This window comes from Python bivittatus, unplaced genomic scaffold (genome assembly GCF_059951505.1).
Source record: "Python bivittatus isolate LINGU-HERP-01145 unplaced genomic scaffold, Pbiv_v1 ctg000480_np1212, whole genome shotgun sequence".
In the NCBI taxonomy this organism is placed as follows: Eukaryota; Metazoa; Chordata; class Lepidosauria; order Squamata; family Pythonidae; genus Python; species Python bivittatus.
This window is the reverse complement of record NW_028277075.1, coordinates 79306683-79332318: the sequence shown is the minus strand read 5'-3', so window position 1 is coordinate 79332318 and position 25636 is coordinate 79306683. Positions and strand designations below refer to the sequence as shown.

General features: G+C 39.8%; 1 long non-coding RNA gene across 1 annotated transcript in view; it reads right to left on the bottom strand.

Moving 5' to 3' along the window:
- LOC112541552 (uncharacterized) overlaps positions 1–22164 on the bottom strand; it is a 29584-nt gene extending 7420 nt beyond the window's left edge. The window contains exons 1-3 of the long non-coding RNA XR_003085551.2: positions 21957–22164; positions 21812–21870; positions 12560–12758 (exon numbers count right to left, since the gene is read on the bottom strand). This is a non-coding gene — a long non-coding RNA (uncharacterized LOC112541552). The remainder of the gene's footprint in view (positions 1–12559; positions 12759–21811; positions 21871–21956) is intronic.
- Positions 22165–25636: the final 3472 nt, after the last annotated feature.

Genomic DNA, 25636 nt, shown 5'->3' with positions numbered 1-25636 from the left:
CGATTAGTACTCCTAACAGTTGTGGCCAGTGAGACATCCCTAACATTTGCCTAAGTGCTACACAGAAGTGATTTGGTGAGCATTTATGGACTGAAAAGTTCTTCCAGGTTGAGTGGCTCCATTGCATTCTACAGGCAATCATGAAGCTACCCAACCCTGAAGCCTTCCAGCCAGTGCTGGGGGAGAAAGTTGAGTGGTTTGAGGCTATTCAAATTGTCTGTTTGTGGTAAATAGGGTGGACTCTTCATTTTAGTAAAGTGAATCACATTTCCTCCATGGCTACTTCAACAAAGCAAATCTAACACACTTCACACAGGACTAGCAATTAGAAAATGACATTTTCTGATGCTCTGGGGACCGAGATGCATACCTATACAGGTAGTCCTCAGTTAACGACCACTCATTCAGTGACTGTTTGAAGTTACAACAGCATTGAACAAGTGGTACTTCTGACTGTTCCTCAAAGTTCCAGCCATCCCAGCATCCCTGCAGTCACATGATTACAATCTGGGTGCTTGGCAACCGGCCTGCACTTACCACGGTTGCAGTGTCCTCCAGTCACACAATCACCATTTGCGACCTTCCCTGCCAGCTTCCCACAAGCAAAGTCAGTGGCAAAGCCAGCAGGGAAGGTTGCAAGTCACTCCTGTAAGTTGCTCCCAGTTCTGCTGCTTGCATGCCATCCCACCCCTGGCAGCAGCCACCCCTGGGCTGGCCATTCTTGTGCCAGACTGCAGCAGCTGGTTCCATGCCCTCTTGCCCTCTGGAGCACCCACCCTCGGCCTGGCCACACTCATGCCATTCCGCAGCAGCCACTTACCTGCCCACCAGCCACTTACCTGCCCACCAGCCTGCTTGTGAGCAGTCTGGCACTTGCAACTTCCTGCTGGCTTCCCCATTGACTTTGCTTGTGGGAAGCTGGCAGGAAGTTGCAAGAAGGTCCTCACTTAACAACCTGTGATCCTTTCTTAACAATGGCAATGGGGACTGCCAGGATTGCAATCCCTAAGCAATGTGGTTATGTGACATTGTGCTTTACGACCGCATCACGTAGCAACAGAAATTCCAGTCCCAGTTACCACTATTAACCAAGGATTACATTACCTGTAGCCTGGTCTAACCATCTAATACCTGGCCAGTCTTTCAAACTCCTCTGATCAAGAATATTTCTTTAATGTTTTACATATATTCTCATCTGTTTATGCTTTTAAATACATAGCAGGGGAGGGGGGGGGGTTGAAATAAATGCCATGATGCAATTTCCGACATTTAATAAGATTTATTTCCTTGCAAACATTAGGACAGCAAGTTGCTCTTGAGTGCACACATGATAGAAATTAGTCATTAATCCAGTGAGTGCCCCATAGAAACACTTTAACTTAATATACTAAAACAACTGATAGGAAGAAAAATATGGCCGTGAATGTGACAAAGCAGAAAGATTACTACTGCAACAAATCATCCAAAAAAAATGTTACCCATTTCACAAAATCAGGGTTTGGAGTGGGGTTTTTAGTGGGTACATAAACCATACATGAGATTGCAGTGAATGCCTTTCCTGAAGATTTTGAGAGCAGCCCATTTTAAGACCATACAGAAATCAGTCTTAAGAGATTCTGCAAGTGAAAAAAATGGAAAGTTCAGAATGAAGAACGTTGATTAAGAATGCAATAACCGAAGCCTGTTTGGAGATGTTGGCGTTGTCATGGACCATCTGCTACTTAGAGAGGGGAGGGTTTGTGGCAGAGTTGTGGTATGCAAAGGCTCTCTGCATACAGAGGGCCTAAGGTCAATTCCTTGCTTTTTCAAAGAAACAAAGCAGTATGAAATTTAAGCAGTGTGAAATATAAAAAAATGCCTCTTCCTGATACAGTACTCCTTGGGCAGGATTATAACAATTGTTTTTGAGGGCAAGGGTCTGCCACACACAGAAAAGACTTAAGGTGAAGGTGACAGTATGTATGTATGTATGTATGTATAAGCCCTCCGGCTCCATCATACTTTGGGTGATGTGCAGCATGAGACAGTGAAACAGAATAATATCAAACCATTCAAGAACAAATGTTAAAACAAAACACAAAGCACCCACACTATCAAACCAAACATCCCACAGTTGTTGTTGTTGTTTTCTCATACAACCAATGGTACAATAGTAGGGATACCATTATTTTTTACTAATTCAAGTTCTGTAACAGCCAGAGATTTTTCAGGAAAATCGCAAACAGGGTGATTATGACCTGTGTCTCCTCTGCAAAGGCTCATGTCCAGAGTTCCTTTGTGAAGGCAGAATTCTAGTCTAACAGGATAGGCATTCACAGCACAAGATCTGGCTCTGGATGTCAACATTGACTTATGCTTTTCTCTTTATTTCCCAGTATCTCTCATGGAAATGCAGCTGGGAAATGCTGTCAGGGCTGAAGCCAGTCAGGTTGCTCGTCAGTCTTAATCAAATGCATCAGCAAGAGGGCAGCTACACTTTGATCCGAGTACTTCTCTGAATGGTATGCTCCACTCAAGTCTGAGCATACTTCTTCCTGAAGAAACTCTGCTCAGTTCATGGTCTTACCACTCACTTCACAAAACTTTCCAAAACTCATAAAAGCTTCACTGCTCCATTTCCATCTACTGAGTTAGCATCTAAACATAGATGAACGAAAGCATCCTGCTAGACCAGTGGAGAGAACATGGTAGATACCATTTTCAGTGGTGTCTGTTTTGGGGTAGCATCTTTCTGAAAGCTACTGCATCTACCTAGTGTATTAGCAGACATTTGTCTTACTCTATCAGATAGATTAAAGACTCAATCTACCTAGTAATCCAATTACCCTGCATGAGAAAAGCAAATGTATCTTTGGTCAGTGCTGCAAAGTTGAGAAATCCATCACCACAGAAAATGAAATCCAATTAATTGTAGGCCTCTGTGAATATCATTACTCCATTCATTTTTAATGCATGTGTTTACTACCTCTTTTAAGGGAGATTTGGGTGACTTAAAGAGATTTGCTGTATTGTACACAGCTTAATTTCTTCTCACACACAAGACATGGATCCAATTAAATTAAGATTGATCTGCAAGGAAAGGTTAATGAAGGATAAATATATGCTACATGAATAAACAATTACAGAGAGGACAAGTGTGGGCAATGAAAAGTGCTAGTAAACGCTGTATGCATTTTTTTTTAAAAAAAAGGATTATTCAAGAATATTTTCAACATCTAAGCCTATCCAGAGATCCAATTGTATGTCTGATGTGCCTATCCTTCAGGTCATTTTTCAAAATGAGGATGTGACTATAACTATATTAGATGCCCTTTTAAGTGCTAGAAATAAGAATATGAAATTGCTTAGCTACTTTTCAGCCCCCAAGATCTCATTTCACAACTCATTTAAATTGAGATATACTTTGATTAAATCTGAAGATCAATTTAAACTCTAGAGGTCCCCTGCAGAAGTTACAAGTAAGTTTCTCATTGTAAAATTCCATCCAGTAGATACATCGACTGTTAGTTACAACATCTAGAAATCTCTTGCTTTTGTCTGCCTGTCTTAACTCTCAGGAGAATAAAGAAACAAAATATACAAACAAAGTTCAATCCATTTTTATAGCCCACTGAGCAAAGAATATATTTTACACTCTCTGAGCTAGTTATAATTCTTTACAATTTAGAGCAAAAGTCTGAAGTTATTTGAGACTGACAATGCTTGCCAGTAAATTTTTAAATGTCTTTTCTATTTCCTGAGGCCATATTCTCACTTATGCCTAACCATAGTACAAATATGCCCTGGCAACACAATTTTTTTTTCTGTTGTGTCCCCTTGATGTTGTCTTCATCTTGTTGCAGCTCATGAAGGAAACAGATTTGAGGCGTCCTTGAATGCTCTAGTGTTAAAAGTAGTAGTATTTCCCTTGATTTTGACACTGTCCAAGGGCAGTGCCAAGGTGTAGAAAATCTTTTAGACTTTGTCACCCATTACCTTGAAGGGAAGTCAGGTGACTGCAGTGACTTGAAACAGAAGCAATAAAAGCAGGATAGCAGGACCATCAAATTTCATGCCACTATAGTTTTATTCTGATTCAAGGAATGGTGGGCTGCTCTTCAGCTTAGCAGTGGGGAAAGACTGCAAGTCAGTACAAACATGCCACAAACATTACAGTGGCCAGTAACTGCCAAAAAGGAAAGAAAAAACAAAAGAAACTTATTTGCATACAGTTTGCATGAGCTAATTTAGCCTCATAGTTTCATATTTCAAAATTAGTCTAGTTCTTTTGATTTCTGTTCTTACCATTTTTATCCTTAAGCTAGGTTTGGACTGGACAACTATTTGCCTTAATTCCTCATGTTCCCTTCCTAAAAATCTCAGTATAGTCATGGGAATTAATCTACTCTATGTTCAACAAGAGAGAGAGGTATACTCCTAATAAGAAGAAAAGTACATCCTTTCTGCAATTGTTATTGTCTTCTTGAATATCCTTTGTGCAAGCAGATGTTCTTTTTTATCCTCCTCATTTGGAGAATTTAAAAAAGCCTACTTTTCCCTAATAATTCCCTTTCCTTTGGTAACTGAGCATGATTATTTCTTGGACTGAAGAGCTGCTTTTCAGACTTGTGACCTTTTTAACCATTTCACTTCATCCTCACTGGAGTTTCATTCTGAACTGAACTGAATTGCTCCTGAAATTTATAATGAAAAAATATTTCACTCTGTCAGGAGACTTTGAGCATATTTGCACTGTACCCATAAGCTACTCCTGTGCTTTGCTGAGGCCAGCTTAACTCTAAACTGGCTTAAGACAGACTTGTCCAGACTGAGAAGCTTTGGCAGCAGCTGGCAAATGACTCCATCCAGACTTCAGGCTATGAGGGGACAAGCAATTGCCAAATGCTTTTCTTTCTGTCTTACTGGATATATATAAACACAGACACATGCACACATGTCTGTGTATACACCCACTCATGCACACACATTCATATAAAATTATATGTATATAAAGTTAAATGAATATATAAAAAGCTGAAGCATCTAAATGCACGTACATGCAGGCATAACAACAGCTTTAAAATAAAAATTAATTTCTCATGGTTTCCTAAAGAAGTTCTGCTGCAACTTCTCTATTTGATATGTAGAATGTCCCTAGCTGGAAACCCAGCAAAAACTTTTTTTTCTAATTACTGTTGTTCTTTCCCTAGGCTAACTATTTAACTTTTGGTGATGGTGGTGGTGGTGGTGGTGGTAGTGTTGTTGTTGTTGTTGTTGTTGTTATTATTATTATTATTCCACCAGTGCATCATTTCACTGTTTTTCCAGTTATTTTCATTTAAGCTATTTGGGTACTAGGGTGAAACTTTTCTATCTCAAGTCCATAGAAAAATGATGAAACAGTGCAGCACTGGACTTATTTAAAACAAAAAGGCCAGTGGAAAAGTAAGCAGTTCAGAGAAAGAAAAATAGTAATTTCACACAATATTTCTGCTGGGTGATGAACTGGAAACATGCCCCATGTCAAGGTGGGAAAATGAGATGAGAGGACATTCCTGCCTATGTATAGTAGCCAAACTGCAGGGGGTTGTCTAGAACAAAATAAAGCAGAGCATGCAAATTGGATAGTGATGCTTGCCAGCACCAACTTTCAACTCAATATTGGGAAGCACAGGCAGAAGCCACATCTGCGGTGGGCTACAGGTGAGTAGAAGACAATGTTTTCAGTTTCTGCCCTCTGGAAAATGTTGATGGCCTGTACTCAGGGCAATCTGGCAACGTATGTATGCACTTAATCCTCTCACTTTAATCAATCTCTAATTATATCCCCTGCTCCCAAACTGTTGATTAAGAAAATCATCCAATGAAAACCTATGGCATACATACACGCACATTTCTATTTAAGCCAATACCCAGCTGCTGAACGCATCTTATCTTGTACTGAACACTGAGAACAAACTTAAATGTTTCAAATCAATTTTCTGTTTTATTTCATGTATAAGCAAGCAATTGCTTGACCATAGATACAGATGAAAATTTAAGCAAAAAAAAAAAAAAAAAAAGCATGTTGAGAAATACTAACCAAAGTATCATAAATAATTAAAGCATTTTGCTTATCTCTCCTCCTACTAAGGATCAAAATCAGAAGACTGAAGCTTTTATTAATTGTAAATCAGTGACAGATCTGGCCTAATTAAAACACATTTTGACATTGACAGATTTGCCTAAATCCTGTGCCTCCCCAAACTGTCCTAGCCAGTTGCATTCAACTAAGAAAACTGTGGGTTGAACATCTGTAATTAAACAAAAATGAATTGTAAAAACCGGTTGCCAAGAGGTTCCTGGATATAATTTAAAACACTGGTTTTCACTTATTAGAAAGAAATCTTACCAGGTTCATTTTTGAGCCGTGAATAAAATACGCAGGCAGTTGCTTAAATCAGAGGTGAGGTTTATTTCTGAGAGCACAATGTACAGAATCAGGTGTTGGAGGCAGCCACAGTGAGTCCTCCCTTGAAAGCCCTTTATGTAGGGAAACCTTGCTATTGTTTCCCAGAAGCGTGTGAAATTGCTTGCTGTAGGAATTCCGAGAAACTGCACTTATCCAGCATTCTGAGAAGGAGCCCTCTGCAGTCAGGCACCCGGCTGAGTTGCAGTTTCCAGTTGTTTAGCATTGTGGATTGAAATGGTAATCTTTTCGGGGAAAGGATCTTTTCTTCTTTGATCAAAAAGATTTCCTATTAAACCTCAGCCAGGAAGGAATGTTATTAAATTGGTGTCTCTCACTGCATTTTAATCTATGTATTGGGCCCATTCTAACTGTAGTTTTTCACCTTTTGCTTTGATTATGGTGGGAAGACTGCATGGCCGGGAGGGTTTGATTTCCTTCCCCCAGACCAATAAAACCCTACATGACATGTCTTCTGCTCCTAGCTCCCTCTAGGACCTATTCCAAGTTGAATCAGCCTCTCATGCATGCATACACTGTCTAAAGATGCTTTCTGTTCCTCATAGAGAAGAAGTGAGAGGTGTGAGGGCCTAGAGGCAGACATTTTCTTGGCAGCTTCCACCCCATTAACATCCATGGGGAGGGACGGGGCTAGAGATATCCCAAAAGGCAAGATAGAAGTAGCAGCAGAGCAATCAAAACCTACCCATTTTACACATAGGTTGACAATGCACACACATACAAAGGGTAGGGGCTTTGTCCACTCTGCCATGACCACCATCTTGCCTTTTTGACCTCCCACTGTGGGCAGTTGTGCTCCAACTTGCACCCATCATGGAATTCTTTCACAAGACTGTGCCAAGACTGAACTCTTTTCTGGGACATTGGAAGTTAGTACCCTTAATCAGATCAGATTGGACTGGTGTCACTGATTCTTTGATTTTATTGGTTTTAGAATTGCATTTATGTTTTTAACTATTACCCTGTAAGTTGCCACGAGTCTTCCAGATTCAGCAGTATATGAGCCTAGTAAATAAATAAATGAGCAAACAAACAATTCTAAGAGCAAAGTTGTTCCCATCGGATATTCAGCAAGGGCATCTTCATACTGTAGTTGAATGATAAAGTGGTCTAACAAATTAGATAACTTCATACTATATGATAAATCTAAAGAACGAGATTTTGTTTTGCAAAACAAATTAGTAGAATAGGGTCTAAATCTGGATCAAGAGCTGATATTGAGAAAGGGAATGCCAGACTGTCTCCTGTACTGCACTTTTCATGTCAGTAAGGGTTAGCTTGTGTTCCAAACTCTACTGAAATTCATGCAGATTTCTCGTGATCTGTATTCAGTTGGATCACTGAAGAGAGTTGTAACACAAAGACAGATCCTCCTCACTGAATGTGATCCAATTGGAGTTCTGATGGGAGGGAAGATACATTCTCAAGGTAGATCTGAAAAGTGTATCTTGCCACTTTTGGGTACTTGGGAATGGCTGAAGCAGATTTGATGCACACCACCAAAAACTTAGAAAAGATGGTAAGATGCAGAGCCAAGGGGATACAAAGCTGTAAGCCTTCCTTTCGTCTTACACTGACCTTTGTGTTTGTGGTCCCCTCTTTAAAAATTCCCTTCCTTAACTGGAAGCACACACACACACACACACACACACACACGAAAACAGATGCAAGATGTCTGGATCAATGTTATTCTCTTATAAATCCTCAAACCAGCATCGAAAAATACAGGCAACTGAAAAATAGCAGACCAGAAAATGCCATTCTAGTGGTTCAAACAGCATCAGATAAAGTTCAAAACCACATCTGTAAATTAGAGTTGTTTTACTTCTTTGCTTCATAAAAGTGTGAAATGTAAAGGTGTTTATTTACATGAACAATCTTATCTTGGTTGATAACATGTCACAGGTAAATTACACATTGTGTTCGTGGATTAACACAGTTGTTATCATTCAGAAACAATGGTCCCTGAAAGGCAAGATAAAGAAGGGAACAGAAGGCCCAGAGACAGTTGAGCTTGTTTGAAGGAGGATTTAATACCAAGGCAAAGTCAATTCTATCTATTTTCAATTTGGTGGAGAATTTCAATGACCAATACATTCTGAAAGCCAGTTTCCTACCAAGAAATAACCTTTCGTGATTCTGTTTTTTTCCCAAAGCAATTAATGAATGCCTGTTGCATTAATCAATCCATAATTAAAGTGTCGTTCTTTTTTTATTTTTTTCCCAGTGTCCAACTGAGTACAACTTAATGTAAAATATGAAACATGAAAACTTCTAGCAAAACTTAATTGATGAGTTGCTTTCCTCCATTGCAGATGAGGAATGAATAGTTTGCTAGAAGAAGTACTAGTTCAAAAAATTAACCTTGTTCACAATTGATCTTAGGGTAAGGAAGAATGGATTCAGAGACTTGTTATATTATTTAGATTGCCAGATTTTTTGTTTTCAAATACCAAGTTCAGAGCTGCATCTGATCCTTAAAATTGGCATTTGATTCTAACATTAGTATTCAAATGCTGGCATTAAAGCAGCCACTCAAATAACAGATTTATAGTTAGTCCCTTAACACCAAGAGAGCTGGAAGTTCAAACAGCTCAAAAGAATGAATTCATGTAGCTCTTTTTGGCAGGTCAGAAAGTTTCCCTTTTTATAGCAGGTGGTCACAGAATATGTGATCAGAGTGAGTCCTTTGCTAGTGAAAGCAACATGAGTGTTTCTGTTGCCTTAACTAAGCAGCAGTGATAAATAAAATTTGCAACAAAATGTTGCAATATATCCTTCTGGCTTGCTTTCAGCCAGGCAATTAGTCAGTCATCCTCCAGGGTGGTTAATTTCATTTATCTTATTGTTTCTTTTCTATGACTTTCATTGATCTGTCTTCATGGGGTTATTTGGGGATCTGGGGAGTTTTATATTTTAAATATATTTTCTGTACTTTGGTTCTCCCAAGCCCGTTGATACTAGGGGTGTAAAGTACTTTAGAAAAAGTGTGAATCTGGAACCAAAATGAGCTACTTTGGAATGATTGAAGTTTTAGTAAGCTACTGCTTCATGAGGTGGCTCAAAGCGAATTAGGCTGCTCCCAAATGTCAAGTCCACATATTTGATATCTGTCAAATATTAGCATTGGTCAAAAAGGAGGGCACTTTTCCTCCAAACTTCTTATACACCTGTGTTCTGAAGAGACCCTCTCACAAAAGTTTCCTGGAAAGTTGGCTGATGAAAGGCTGCCAACCCTGGGTGAACCAGACAATGCTAGTTAAAAACAGCAACAGCACTGGGTGCTAATGGCTCAGATGTGGATACATTGTTACATCAGAAGAGTTAAGGACCACTTTGGTCAATGCTCAGGAATTGTCAGAACTATAATTCAAAACATTTGAAGGGTGACAGGTTGTGTACCCTTGCCGTATGTAATCGAAAGAGTTTTGCATTTCATGCACTTTAGTCTCAGAATTAAAAAATTCTGCTGTGTGCCAATACGATTCAACATCAATTTGCCTGTTTTCATTCTCCATGTTGACTGTAGTTTATCTATTATTATTCTTGTTATTCCCTAGTGACTTTTGTCTTCTAAACATCCATACTCCAGAAGAGGAGTTAACAATTTAGTTTGACATCACTGCAGGAAATGAAACTTTGGGGGCAATGTCAAAATATTTTTATTTGCAATGAAATCTGTCCATCTATCCATCCATCCATCCATCCATCCATCCATCCATCCATCCATCCATCCATCCATCCATCCAGTTTACAATTACAAGCCCCCTTTAAGGAAAGAGAGGTCTTAGGAAGAAAGTAGAAAGAAGCAGAAGGATACAGCCCAGAGAGAGGAGGGAAAAAAGAAGAGTTCTGAGCCAGATGAGGATGAGATGGGAGTGTGGGACAGTCAATAGAAGAAGAAAACATATACGTGATGGCAGAAAAATAACAAAAGAGACAACAAAGAGAGGAGGAGAATGTACATGAGGAGAAGAGGTGAAATGAGACAAAAGGAAGAGGGAAGGCGAACAGGACTTGTCAGAGAAAAGCAGGTGAGCAAATGGAAAACCAGGGGATTTAGGATCTCAGGGGAGAATTCAACACTCCTGGAACATGAGCACTTCAGATTGTCCAGTAAAGAGAAATTTGAGTGTCTGCCCTGAAAGACCAGCCTACAAAAGGTGACAGAGATGGGGTTAGCCGCAAGTGTCTTTAATTTCAGGAAGAGAAGGAAGATTCCCAAAATGAGGGAAACCATTGATAGCTTTAGTACAGAGTTGTTTAATGTAGCTGTTAGTCCAATTGTAAATGAGCTTATTGGGACCTGTCCCAGAATTTCTCTGTTTCATCTGTCTGATGTTTGTAAAACAGCTAAGATGTAATTAGCAATAAATCAGTTCTGTTCACAACATGGAGATGGCTCTATTTGCTTTTTTACTTTCTCGGGGCCAGGTTAGAAAAGGGTGGAGATATGTACAGTGCCAGCTTCCTTTAATGAAACCAAGAGGACTGCTGAAGTTCCAGTGGGGTCTTTGGAACAGACTACACTGGGGACCCCACACTGATGGGGAGAGACACAGAATTAATTTAAAGAGTAGGATCAAACACTTATTAAAGCAATAGCATCAAAGTACAGTTCACAAAATAACAATCAACATCCATTTTAATACATAGATTTTTAAAGCATATTTTTTAAAAATGATAAAACTCAGATGTCCATGAAATAGTTTGATTTCTTTTACCAAAATCCTTTCTTTTCCTGATCATAGCAGGTAAGAATTGTGAAAAAGGGATTTTTTTCAAGAGTAGCTGACTGTGGTTTTTTTTCCTGAGAAGTCCCCAAAGTGTTCATGGCTAAGCAGGCAATTGCAAGATGTACTAACAGATGTTATTCTGACATTTAAACACTGCATGAAACTGGATTATGTGAACAGAATGCCTTTGCTCTTTTACATGGCTTGGTGGAGATTTAAAGAATGATAATAATGTGTGGCTTTTTAGCTTGGAATTAAAGAGGGTAAGCATGATAGAAGTATATAAAATCTTGCATAGCACAGATAATATGGATAGAAAGTTTTCCTTTTTACACAGTATTAGAACTTGTGGTCATCCATGGGAGTTCTGTGCAAAGTGATTCACGAGCAATATAAAAAATATTTTGTCATACATTGTATAATTAAACTATGGAATGCTGTTGCAGTAATGGCAACTTGCTTAGATGGTTGCAGTAATGGCAACTTGCTTGGAATCTGGGCAGATCCATGGAGGATCAATCTATTAGTGGCTACTAATTTTGATGGGAGCCAGTTTGGTATAGTGGTTAAGGCTCCAGTCTAGAACCCCAGAGACCAGGAGTTTAGTCCCACCTTAGGCATGAAGCCAGCTGGGTGACTTTGGGCCAGTCCCTCTCTCTCAGCCCTAGGAAGCAGGCAAGGGCAAGCCACTTCCAAAAATCTTGCCAAGAAAACTGCAGGGCAGTCATCAGGAAGGTACACACACACAACTTTGATGACTGTTACTTCTACCTGAATAATAGGTAGCACATCTTAAATACTGGTTTCTGGGAAGGGTGATGGATGGTTCTAATGCCCTCTATTCCTGGTTTGTGAGTTTCACAAATGCATAGAGTTGGCCGATGTGTAACATGGAATATATTACTAAATGGGCCTATGGGCTAATTCAGCAAGGCTTGCCTCACTTTATTACATCTCCATGTTTTTCAGAACCTGGCAGTGGAACAACATGTCATGAACATTTAACACTGGCATCTGTCCAATTGTTGAGTAATGTTCTGCTCACAAATCTGAAGTCCTGCCCTTGCCTCCTCAGTTCAAGGCAAAAGCCTCCCTTCCATTTAGGTTACCTTTCTGCTCATTCCTTAGCTTCAGAAAGCAAGATCAAGAGTTTTGAGCACAGAGCAGAGAACAAATTCCCTCAGTTTGCAGGAAATGGGATATCACTATAGCAAATTAAAGACTAGCAGAAAACCCCAACTCAATTTGCCATGGCATTATGTGAAGTGTTTGGCATGAGGGAATGAAAAATATCAGCAACAAATGTGTTTCCCCTCACTTGTCTTTTCATTTTTAAAGCACAAACTGGAATTGTACAATTGAAAAGTTTACTCACCCCAAAACGCAATCTTGGTTAAGCAATGCCACCATCAAAAGGCAATGGAGCAGTTTCTTATTCAGGATCAAACATGAGCAGGCTTTTGTGTTCACTGAGCTTTTCTATCTGATGGAAGTTAAGGAGATGCCAGAGAAAAAATTGCAGAAGAATTGTAGTGGGGCAGGACATAATTGGGCCAGGTGAAAATGTCTGCCATCTGTAACAATCAAAATTGAATATGGTGTAGTCAAGAGTGCAAGCTTGCTACATTTTTATTCTGAAGCAAATCCCACTGTGTTCAACAGAAACTCCTCTCTAGGATTTATTTCTTAATTAGCTGAGACCATGCTTGCTGGAAAAAGAATAACAATTGGTTACAGTCAGATGTGTTAAGTAAAGGAACAATGTTGCTTTCTTTTTGAAGTAGAATACATTGCTATATGCTTTGTTTTGCTTTGCTTAAAAGCTACCTGTCAAGTAGGGAAACCAGGAAGGATATCAGCTCCCATTGGATTCTGAAGTTATGTGTGATGTAAAAGAATCTAGCTTATAGCTAAAGGGTTTAGAAGGAAGGGAAGGGAAGGGAAGGGAAGGGAAGGGAAGGGAAGGGAAGGGAAGGGAAGGGAAGGGAAGGGAAGGGAAGGGAAGGGAAGGGAAGGGAAGGGAAGGGAAGGGAAGGGAAGGGAAGGGAAGGGAAAACTGGTATTGGCCATTTTGTAGATCTACAACACATCTTGAATGAGCTCTTCAAAAAATGAAAGACCATCTGTTATCAACTGTCATTTAAAAGTCTTGCATATCACACAACATACTTCATACACAAGAAATCCTTAAATACTTTTATCTTCTTTAATAACTGAAATATTCAAAAAAAATTAATTTTTAAGTTGTTTAATTGTTTTCAGCTATGCTGTATCACATGTGGCCACAGAAAGTTATTTAAATACTGAATTTTACATTTTGGGTATTCTCAGATTTTGTCATGGTTCAGATGCTGAGATCCCGGAGAGTCTAAGTGATCCAAAAGTGTAAGACATTGAGTTCTAAGGCAGCAATAAAAAAGAGAGAAAACCAGTAATAGGTATATATATAATCAAGACAAGAAAAAGTATAAAACCCTATGGATGGATAATTGTAATTTCTATTTCACACACATTGTTTTCCATACCATACCATTGCCATTCCACAATCCTTCACAAAGTAGTTTGAAGCCAGCCTCTCATCAGTTTAACTTCTACAGACCTTGAGATGTTGAGAACGACATGATCCAAATCAGTACTCCCTGCAGCTGACCAATGGGGCAATGCAAAGAAATGTATTCAACTGGTGCTTGACCATGAGTTGCCACCAGGCCTAAAGCACCAAAAATCCCTTCATCATCGAATCCACACAAAAGCGAAATAAAATAAATGGCTTAGGGCCTCCCTTCTAGCTTTTCAGTACCTGCTGGTTAAATTGACTTGGCTGTTTGCCAAAACCAAAACCAAAACAGAATGAAGCAAAAATAAATCGATTCAGCTCTGAAAACCAGCCAACATCATGAGATTGGACATGCTTTTAAATTACTACAAAACATCCAGGTAAAGATGACTTCAGTGTCTTATTACCCTGACCAGAAGTTCATTTCATCTCCATTTCTGCATTAGCTTATAAATGTCCAATGGGAAAAGGGCTCCACATGTTTCTTCTAAAATATGAAGTTTTGAATGCAGTTTTCCTGGCTTGCACATTATTTAGAAGCAATGTTTCCTAACTCCAATACATTTTAAAAATATGTTAATTTTTGATAAGATTTTTAAAAATTGTGAACAACCTTACTCCATTCTGACAAGAGATTTAAGCATGTGCTGTATCCTTTGGTTTGGTAGATACTAAGTGGGCACCTTTGTATACAAATTTAAGCCAAATAAATTTATCCCGTATCCTTATTACAGGCTGAAATGAATTAACTATGTGCCCATCTTGCAGGAATCAAAGAGTTAGATTGCTAGAACTTTACAAGGATAGCAAGAAATTGTCAGCAAATGTATATGGAGTGGGAAAAGACCCAGAGTTGCAAGAGGTGGTCTTGTGCTTCCAAATTTTAAATTGTTTTATAAGTAAAGCAAGTTGCTTGTCATGGATAACAGAGTGGATAAAATTCCCAAAGAGTAGACTGTCAGTCTTGGAAGGAGCTGGCCTAGCTAATGGACTTCGCAGATATTCATGGTACAGAAACACAAAGGAGGTTAAAAATTTAAAAGGACATATTATCAAACCAAGTTTGACAAAAGCATGGAATTCTATCAGGAAAAGAAAATAATAAGCCCAACAATTTTACTGTTAGCCTTTCCTTCAAATGCCTTCCATGTTGGAGACAATTAGAGTAAGAAAAATGTATACAGACATGGTCCACTCAGACTCAATAGAATAGATTAAAGACACAGCAAGGATTATTCAGTGAAGGCTGGAATATATTATGGTTGATGTATTTACAAATTGCTGATTGCTTAAGATTGAGGGAGGGACATTAAGAAAAATGACGGAATTTGAAATGCTTCTACAAAACCAATACCAGCTGTTACGGTATATATACATGCTCTTACTTAGATATGACACAGAGACAGAACAAATAAAAAACTGTGTGATAAAATGGATGCAAATGTTTAAAGAAACAGTCACAACACAATGGGAAGAATTATGGATCAAATCCATAAAAATTACTACAAGCTACAATTTAAAAGAAAATTAGTACAAAATGTTTTACAGATGGTACACAACTCTGTCAATAATCTCCAAGATAGATATACAGTCATAAATGTTGGAAATGCCATGAAACAGAAACCCTTTACCACATGTGGTGGCTGTGTAAAAAAACACAAAAGTACTGGAAAGATATACATAGTACAATGCAGAAAAATTTGGAAATGAAATTTGAAATGAAATCACAACTTAATATATCAACAAGAAATATCATAATTTACTGAGATATATGCTCATGGCATTGAGAATAAGTTGGGCCCAACATTGCAAGAAAGATACAATTCTGATGGGCACTTTAACTTGGAGAATATTTTTAATTATCTATTTATTAAGCAAACATATATAGCTGCCCATCTCACCGAAGCGACTCTGGGTGGCGGACAACAATCAGATAAAAAGACAGATAAAAACAACAGAAGAAATATAAAAACCCACATTAATAAATAGTGTAAAAAAGCAAAAATACAAACCATAGGGGAAGGGAGAATAAAAATGGCCCCTTCAGCAATGAAGCCATCTAAGCAGGTCTCTGGTTCCCTGGGAGCCCCAGGCCTCATCACATAACCAGGTCTTGAGGCCTTTTGAAGTAGCAAAAGGAATGGTGCTAATCTAATCTTTGGAGGAAGGATATTCCATAAGACAGGCTCCACAGCAGAGAAGGCACGTCTCCTGGGACCCACCAAATGCTGGTCACTAGCCAACAATACATGCAGCGTGCTTTCTCTGCGAGATCTGATAGGGTGGACTGAGGTAACTGGGGAGAGGCAGTCCCTCGTATAGCCTGGACCCAGGCCATGAAGGGCTTTAAAGGTTAAAATTAGCACCTTGAATTAGACCCAGAAGCAAACTGGCAACCAGTGCAGCTTGCGGAGCAGAGGTGTAACATGTGCTGTTCTCGGAGCACACATAACCGCTCGTACTTCTGCATTCTGAATCAGCTGAAGCTTCTGGATATTCTTCAAGGGCAGCCCCCTGTAGAGGGTATTGCAGCAGTCCAATCTGCAGGTGACTAGGGCATGAGTGACTGTAAGCGGGGCCAGCTGATCCAGGAATGGGCACAATTGGTGCACAAGATAGAGCTGTACAAAGGCCCTCCTAGCCATGACCGCCACCTGTTCATTGAGCAGGAGTTGTGAATCTTGGAGGAGCCTCAGACTGTGCTCTGGGTTTGTCTGGAGTAGTACAATCCCATCCAGGGCCAATGATGGCATAGCCCTGGAACCACCAGGTCCCCAAAACCACAGTCTTGCCAGGGTTCAGCTGAACCCTGTTCTTCCCCATCCAGACCCTCATATCCTCCAGATGCTAGGATGTTCACGGCATTGCTTAATTTGCCAGGAGTGGAGATAGATACTAATGATACTTTACCCCATGGCGATGGATGAGCTCACCCAGTGGCCCCATGTAGATGTTAAAAAGAAGAGGAGAAAACACCAATCCCTGTGGCACCCCACATAGTAGATGCCAAGGGCAGGGCTTCTCCTCCCCAATCATCACCAACTGGAATTGATCCCGAAGGAAGGAGGCAAACCAGCACAATACCATGCCACCACCACCACCCCAAGCCTCTGTATGATTTCTAAGGGGACCTAAATGTTCATAAACACTGCAAACTAGTAGAGGTACAAGAAGGGGGAAGTTAGAAACTAAATATCTTTTTAAACTTTGTTGTTGTTATTTTGTTGTCTTTTCTTGTTTAATATGCATGAACAACAATGAGTAATAATACAGTGGAGACCTCAGTATTAAATATTAAGCCTAAGATTAAAAAGTTGTTATACAACAAATAATTTAATGTATTTTGCCATTGTTTATCAATGCCACATTCAGCTTTACATGCAAAATTTAAACAACCTTATGATTATCAACAACAAATTTTACTGATTAGTTATCTGACCATATCAAAAAGCTATAAAACCAATACAGAGAAAACAGTAGGACATATTCATAATAAATTGTCCTTCCTGCAGTCAACCCTAGATAGTCTATCTTGTTCTAGATAGTCTATCTTGTTCGAAATGACCTTTGATATAAAAAATGCAGTCTTCCTAGTGATATGCAGGCTCGTTCCCTACAAGAAGTAAGACAGTTTCTCCTGAGCATCCCAATATTTTTTAGTTTTTAAATAACAATCTAAGTAAATGGCCCTGCTTATCAACATTAACATTTTAGAAAACACAGTTCATATTGCCTTGCCATAACCTTCTTTTTTTCCTTCATCTTTAAAGTTTAAGTTATCTAAACACCAGAGTGTTAATAATCTCCGGTCAACACTGTATAATTACCACTGTACCCAAATAATATAATGTACTACTTGTGTTTTTTTTTTAATCATACAATAAAATAATATAAAGAGAATTTGAAAGGTGCTAGATTGCTAGACTGCTGAGAGTCTCAGTAGAGCAGATCCCAACTCATCTATACCTTAAAGCCACCATGACATAAAGTGACTGGAGAAAATGAAGCTTTCTCTAACATGCAGGAATATACCCATTTTTAGACAAGCAAAGGCAGGACGTTAATTGAGTCATTGGAAATAGAAATCATGCATTTGTTTGCCTAATTTATAGAAGCACCTTGGCCATGTAACCATGAGCTAATATCTGACCACCATTATGAGGGAAGGAAATCAAGTCCTCCTGCTATATGGTCTTCCCTCTGTAATAAGGGCAAAAGGTTAAAAATCACAATTAGAATGGTGTGATGGAATGTACCATATTTTTCCGACAATAAGATGCCCCCATGTACAAGACGACCCCCACTTTTCCAAGCCAAAATTAAAAAATCAATATTTTAAAGATAGTGCAGAACACATTTTTATTTAGTAATTAGTTAACATTTACCTGATACACTCGGTGGAGGAGGTCCAAACCGTCTCTCTGCAGCTCTATTTCCAGGCTCTTTTGCATAACTGATTACATTCAAGCATGAGTGAAACTGCAGATAGCTTGTCTCTGCAAGCAGCCTTCCTCTAATTGGTTTGTTCAGCATCAGCTCACATCAGTTACATCAGGCTTGTGACTGGAGGAAATCTGTTTGGGAGAGAAGCTATTTCACTCGTGATTGGAGGCTAGCAATAGGAGGAAGCCTCTCTGCAGAAACAAAGTATGGGCAGTTTTGCAACTGCGCGATTCTCGGCTGACTTCCTTGAATAAGACGCCCTTCAGTTTTTAGGGTAAGGATTTTAGAAAAAAGTATCATCTTATAGTCGGAAAAATACGGTATCTATGAGGAGGAGAGTGATGTGGGAGATCAAGGCTATCACGAAGGAGGGTGTGCATTCCAGGAGAGGAAAGGAGACAAGAGGCAGCACAGTCTGCAAGGGGAGCATGAAAAGACTAAGAGATTCAGGATAGCCACTCCCTAGAATCTCACAGGGTAGATCCACTAGTTGCTGTAGTATAGATTTAGTTTGGCAAGATTCTGTCTATAAGGTGTAAGCAAATAAAGGAACTGTACTAGACTGAACTGTTTCATTGTTGTTCTTAGTCTGGGCCTGACATCAACCTTGCCAAACTCATACTCAAAAGAGAAGGGAGGAAATTTGAGCATGGCTATGGGTCCTAAGGGAGCACCGTTAACTCCACAGCATCTAGCAGCAGCCTTACTACAGCACCAGCAGCAGGTGGACACACAGATCAGTGTTTTACAAGCCACAGTGATGCAGTTGGTGCAACAGCTCAGGCAAAATGCCCAACAAGCCACAGCCTGACCACCAGTGCTCATGCATTCTCATGGAAACTTACTAGAAAAAAAATTGGAAGGGGTACCCAGAGGCAGAGCGTTCATGGGAGAATGCAAGGGATGTACACACTCCTGTATTGGTCCACAACTTTCATCAGCATTTCCCTAACAAGCCAAGGCCTCACAAGCTATCCGAATCTCCCCATGCTCAAGAACAAGCAGAGAAGGTCATGAGTGAACAGGAGGAAGGTTTGATAGGGGCCTTGGGGCAAGAAAGTGCTGAGACAGAAATTGCTCAGCCTTCAGCTTCCGGCATCCATCTCCCAAGAGGGAGGGGGGAATCACTTTCCTAACTTGGTAGCTGTTTTGCAGGAGGAGATGCCTGATGTGGAGGAGTCGTCAGGGAACTCAGAGGGAAGCACCACACCACGCTTTCATCTCTACCACTGCTGCCCAGTTCCCCTGAGAACTCGGAGGGGGAGTCTGACTTTGAAGGGGGTGTGTGTGATGTGATGGAATGTATCTATGAGGAGGAGAGTGATGTGGGGGATCAAGGCTATCAGGAAGGAGGGGCTGCATTCCAGGAAAGGAAAGGAGACAAGAGGCAGCACAGTCTGCAAGGGGAGCGTGAGAAGACTAAGAGATTCAGGATAGCCACTCCCTAAAATCTCACAGGGTATATCACTAGAACAGATCCTTTCCCCAAAGAGATTACTATTTCAATCAGCAATGCTAAACAAGCAGAAACCATGATTCAGCAGGGTGCCTGACTGCAGAGGCCTTCTTCTCGGAATGCTGGCTAAGTGCGCTTTCTTGGAATTCCTAAAGGGCACAATTTCACATGCTTTTGAGTAACCAAAACAAAACTTTCTCTATATAAAGGGCTTCCTGGGAAAACTCAGCATGGCTGCCTCCGACAGCTGATGTTGTGCTCTCAGAAATAAACCTCACCTCTGGTTCAAGCAACTGCCTTCATATTTTATTCCCGGCTCAGGAACGATCCTAGTAAGATTTCTTTCTAACAATTATTAGTATAATTAGCACGCTTAGCAGTGTTTGTATCCCAGAGTAATTTCATTCACTTGGAGCAAATCTGGTCCTAACAGCCATAATAGCTGGAACAATCATGAAGCAGCCAAGGAGGGAGAAGGAAAGAGAGAAATTTTAATATGTTGATTGGTCCAATAGCTGCCAAACGACATTATCCTCCATAAAAGTGGATACTTCTTCAAACTCATCTGCTGTTCATTTATTTATTTATTTATTTATTTATTTATTTATTTATTTATTTATGCTGCTGATTTAATTTACTACATTGGCTTTCTGATGATAAATCTGAACAGATTTTTGCAAACAAGAAATTAATCAATTTAAGATCCTCAAGTGAAAACAAGGACCTTACTTTGCATCAAGAACTCCAGTGAAGTTTTCCAAATACAGTTGCATTTCCAGAAGAAGTCCTTTATTGAGGGCCATTTTTTGGCTCTATAGAACAGAGCATTCAGTACTGCAATATCAAAGGATGAGGAAATACATATGTAACCACCACCCCCCTTGCAAAATGCTCACAGCAGCAGTTATCTCTGCAGAAGAGACAGCTTCTGTAGTAAACATGCAGTAGCTTCTCCCACTTTCTTCTTCCTGACTGTTGCTTTTCTTGGCTCGTCAAGCCTCCAGCCTTCCCTCTGCAGTCTTTCCCTCTCCCTCTTGGCCAAACTGTCACACGATACCCCTGAATCCTTTGCCTCCCTTGTTAGCTGCAGGGAGTAGAATCCCATCTGGTCAGGTTTTGCAGGGAGAAAAGCTTCATGTTTTCTCCCCTTTACCTCTTGCTTACACATAATTTTTTCCCTTTGTCTCTTATACCCTTGATCTTCTTAGATTGCTCCTATCTAGGCTAACTTCTTTTCTTTTCTTTTCTTTTCTTTTCTTTTCTTTTCTTTTCTTTTCTTTTCTTTTCTTTTCTTTTCTTTTCTTTTTCCCAGCTGTGCCTCCAGGCTAAACTTCCTCTCCTCCACCTCTTCTTCTTTCTACCCCTCTGCATGTGTGCAGCCACAGCACAAAGCTTTTTTATATGTTCCTAACTCTAACTTTCATTTATTGTCTGTTTAGTCTTTCGGACATCCTCCCTCCCTCACTGGAGGACCCGAATACTGATTTCAGGCAACTACTTACTGCTTCCCTTAATCTCTACTTCCATTTACTTTAGTATCTCTGAGGATCCTATTCCCTCTCTTTCTCACTTCTTCCATTTACAGACCTTTGCAACCAGAACCCTAACACCCAACTTCCTGACCTTTTCAGGTAGCCTCCTGACAGTTTGCACCACATTTTAAATCCTTTCTTTATTCCTCAGCTCTGTTGGAACCAAGATGCATATGTATTAAACAAGAACTGTTTTTGCTGGAGCAAAGAGATCAACGTTTATTGTGATACCTCTGCTAGGCACCCACGCTCCTTATCGCAATAGTCATTCAGCTACTTGCTTTTCTCTCTGCATGGTGATTCCTTCATCAAAACAAAATCAGGACAGGAAGGAAGAAGAAGTAAGCAAACCTGACAAGCAAAGGGAACCCTCCCATCTATAATAATATCCAGTTTGTTTTAGCTGTGTCAATTGGTGTTACAGAAGCACTGTTGCCTTAAATTTCTCATTTTGATTGATATGAAATTTTTAAATAGGTTTTGTTCCCTTTGAAAATATTACTCTTGAATGTTCACAATTATTTCTCTCCCGACAGAGGCTTTATCTAAAACGTCCTCTCTAACAGTCCATCAAATCATTCTTACCCCACATACCCATTATTCACTTAGGCCTGAATAATTTCACTCAGTTCCCTTTACCTTTTTATATGTTAAACTTCATCTTCAATTATGAAATCCTCTGGTTGATTTCCCCATGCCTGCAGAACAATTCAAGAGCCTTGTCAGAGGTTAATCTCATGTCAGAACATTAAGAAAGAACAGAAATATTCAAAACCACACGTACCTAAGGACACTTGAGAGGATGGCAAATACTGCTTCGTGCTGGAAGAGCTATTGTGCTGCAGACAGTACAGTGGCAATGAACAAAACATATTTTTAAGGCATTATCTCTTGCCCTGGGTGTCTATAAATAGTTCTGGGTGATGAGGCAATGTGTTGCTCTTGGTAGAACCATGAAAAGTCCCACAAAGAAGAGAAACACAGTGAGCATATGGGGTGAAGGAATGGAGGTTGAGGAATATGTACCTTTGAGATTTTCTGCAGTGAATTCATTCTGAGGTACCATGGATACTGACCCCTATGTTTTGTAACTGGGAAAGGTTTGTAACAGGAAATTGATTTTATTCTTACAGTCATCTTGGAGTCAAAGGTTATAAGTAGGGATATGCACGTGAAAATGTATCACTTCAATCAAATGCAACACATCTGAATAATGAAATGCACATAAACTAACAGGGAGTACTACTGTTCTTGGCAAGAACATTAACTGCTCTTAGAGACATCTACCAATGGCTACCTTTCACAACCTAGCATCCCTCTTATGTATTGGGACTATATCATCTTAGAATTTCCACACAGCCTATGACTGAGAAATCACTTCAACCCACCTGGAGCGCACCAGTTTGGGGAAGACCAATCCACAGGTGTCCACTTATTTCACATTACAATTAATTGATATGCACTTGCTCTGCTTAGAATTGGTTGCACTCAATAATATTTCTATGCTAGGAGAAATCGGGTAATTTTGGCCTGAATTCAAAGTTTGATTAGTGACAATGTTTGAGACTAGGAAGGAACTTCCCACAGGTTAAACCAGCAAATTGGGTTCTTTTCATCTGAAAGGTGACTTTTCATGTGTTCAGTGAAACAGATTCAGTGTGGGAAGTCGGCAGTCAAAACTCTGGATTCCCCCCCTCCCCTGAAGAGCAGCTGTAGGCATATCCACTAGATTTGACAATTGCCCCAGAGATGTGGTTTTCTTCTTAGTGGAGGCTTTATAACAGCTGATGAAAATTAGTTTAGACTGAAATAATATATAGATGAGTTAAACAATTTCGTTACTACATCTGTTTTTACTAGGAGAAAAAGAAAAAAAAAACCTAAAATGATAATGGATCTCCCATATCATATGAACTGTTTTTTACTCAGCCATCTGTTTTCTAACCATGATCATCTGCCATTTGGGTAATTCCAAGAGTCATTTTCAGACATTACGGTTGTGGCTTCTTTGTCTGTTCAGTGAACACATGGAAGGTGTCAGCTTCACTGATTTTGACAAGTTCACTGAATGCCTAAAGAAACATTGATGACTGTAGGAGTCTGCAGGCAAAGCAGCCCTGCACAGAACTATCAGATTGCCTTTCCACATGCTCACTGAATGTTCAGACTATAGCAAAGGCTTCAGTCTTGTATAGTCTGGCTAACAATTCCTTCCCCAGAATATCTGTCTGTCTGTCATCTGTTGCCTTTCCTTCAGGGGCTGAGGGCAGTATACACAGCATTTTTCCCCAGTTTTATTCCCTCAACAAGTTGGTTAAGAGAGAATGAATATCCCAAAGGTATTAAAGTTTCTGTGGTTGAGGATGGACTTGAATGTGATCCTTCCTGGGTGTAGTCCAACAGCTTAACTGCTATACTACATGGAAAGCAATGTCAAATTGCTTCCATATTGTTTGCCAAGAAAGCTACTTGGATTGTCTGTGAAGTTATAGAAGGATGGCATGGACACCATATGAGCCATTCTACAGTCCTTTCAAAAAGTATGTGTTCTGTATACTGATGTCAAGACTAGTAATACCACAAACCATCTATAGATGGGGAAAACGGTTTGAGCAGTATTGTTACTACATTAGTTCAATGCCACCTTCCCTAAATAAATGGTTCTGGATGTGTGGGATAAAATACTTATTAACTCTACTGAGCATAGCCAGGTTGGAGGACACTGCTGTAGAACATGTGTAAAATTAGAAGTGGTATCATGGCTAAACTCTGAGAGACAAAGATAGTAGAAAAGACATTAAAGTTGGGGGTTCTTAACTGTGAATCATGATTTTCCTCGTGCTGAGCCCATGCATCCACTCCAGGCAGTCTGAACTCTATTCTTTTCCTACCTGCAAGATGATGATGCTTTACAACAGGAGGCCAGTGAGTTCATGCTGCCTGGAGCCTATATGACATCCCCAGGAAGAATCACTCTTGGAAGTGGGGGAACGTGACACTAGGCAAGAGAGCCTCAAGAGTTGGTTGGAACTGTTGCAAACCAGCAGTGTAAGCACAAAGGCCATCAAAGGAGAGTTGCAGCTCATAAGCAAGTTCTGACAATAATCCAGCTTTGGGTGCAAGCCTGTGGCCTGACTTTTATTCATGGAACAGCACACAAATTCATTTACTATTTTAGGGGTCATGGAACCACAAATATTGAGAAGCCAGGAGTTAAAGCCTAATGCTACCATTCAGTTCTGAGTTAATTGGCAATTTATGAAGTAGAAGGGGGTGGGCAATCATCTAGCACATACATGAAGATGCTTCCCCCTTAGGTCCTGGGTATTGCCAACTAACAAGAACTCTAATGATAGGCAGAGAAGAGAATGGAAAGAGCTGCCAGTTAGAACTGACACAGCACCAGACAGGTTGATTCTGAACCTCCAAAGCTCTATTAACCTCCATCAGTTCAGTCTTCATTCTTCTGCTCTATCTTGCAAGCATTAAGGGACCTTCCTCCCTAAATATCTTTCTACTAGGAACCTCCTTTGACTCTCTTGAGGTGAGATTTAAATAAGAAAGAAGGGATAGTTATAAAAAGAAATGCCCCAGATCTGCAGCAGAAAATGCTTTGAGTGGATCAATTGCTTGAGGTTCACCCTGTACAGAATCTATTTATAAAAAGCACTTAAAATCATGAAAACATTTATTAGCCTTTATATTGAAAAATAAAAGTGAACTAGAAAATGGTGTGGCTGCTTTCAAAACTCCTTTCAAAGATTTTTTTTAACCTTGATGATGTCTATTAATTATTCTCAACACACATTTCAAACTCAAAGCCTAAAGGATCTAAATTAATTTTCTAGTATTCAGGGATTTTGACATCTTAATTTAGCATCAGTCAGGAAGCCCCTCTTCCCCTCTTCCAATAAGTTTGTTTGTCTTTGCTTTTCACTTATGCCCTGACTTTTTGTCAGTATCTCATTGATTTAGTCAGATGCTTGACATCTTATAGAAATGATGGACAGCAGTAGCAACAACAGTAGAGCATCCAGGGAAAAGAGACAGGCAACATTGGGGAAATGAAACATAATTGTGCCTACTTGACTTTTAGGGCAATTTTCGCATCTGAGATCCTAAGTTTGGAGCATTTTTTTTTAAATGTGAACTAGACTGATTTAGGGTCCCCCAATTGTATGGCCTTTCCACATAGTCAGGACAATGGGGGAACCACACAAATCTCCCAAGCCCCCATCCTCCAATAATTGTATTTCCCTCCTCCAATCCATGGTGACAAGGTGCCTTGACTGAAGGACAGGGAAAGGAACTAGGAAGATGGTATGAGGTAGGAGTTCCCACCTACCCCAAAACTCCAAGAAAACTTTACAAAACATCCTTCAAATTATTTCTTCTGTAGCTAGGCCAAAGTTTATCATTTCAACTTATGATGAGACAGGGGCATGCCAGTGATCCTGGACTGGT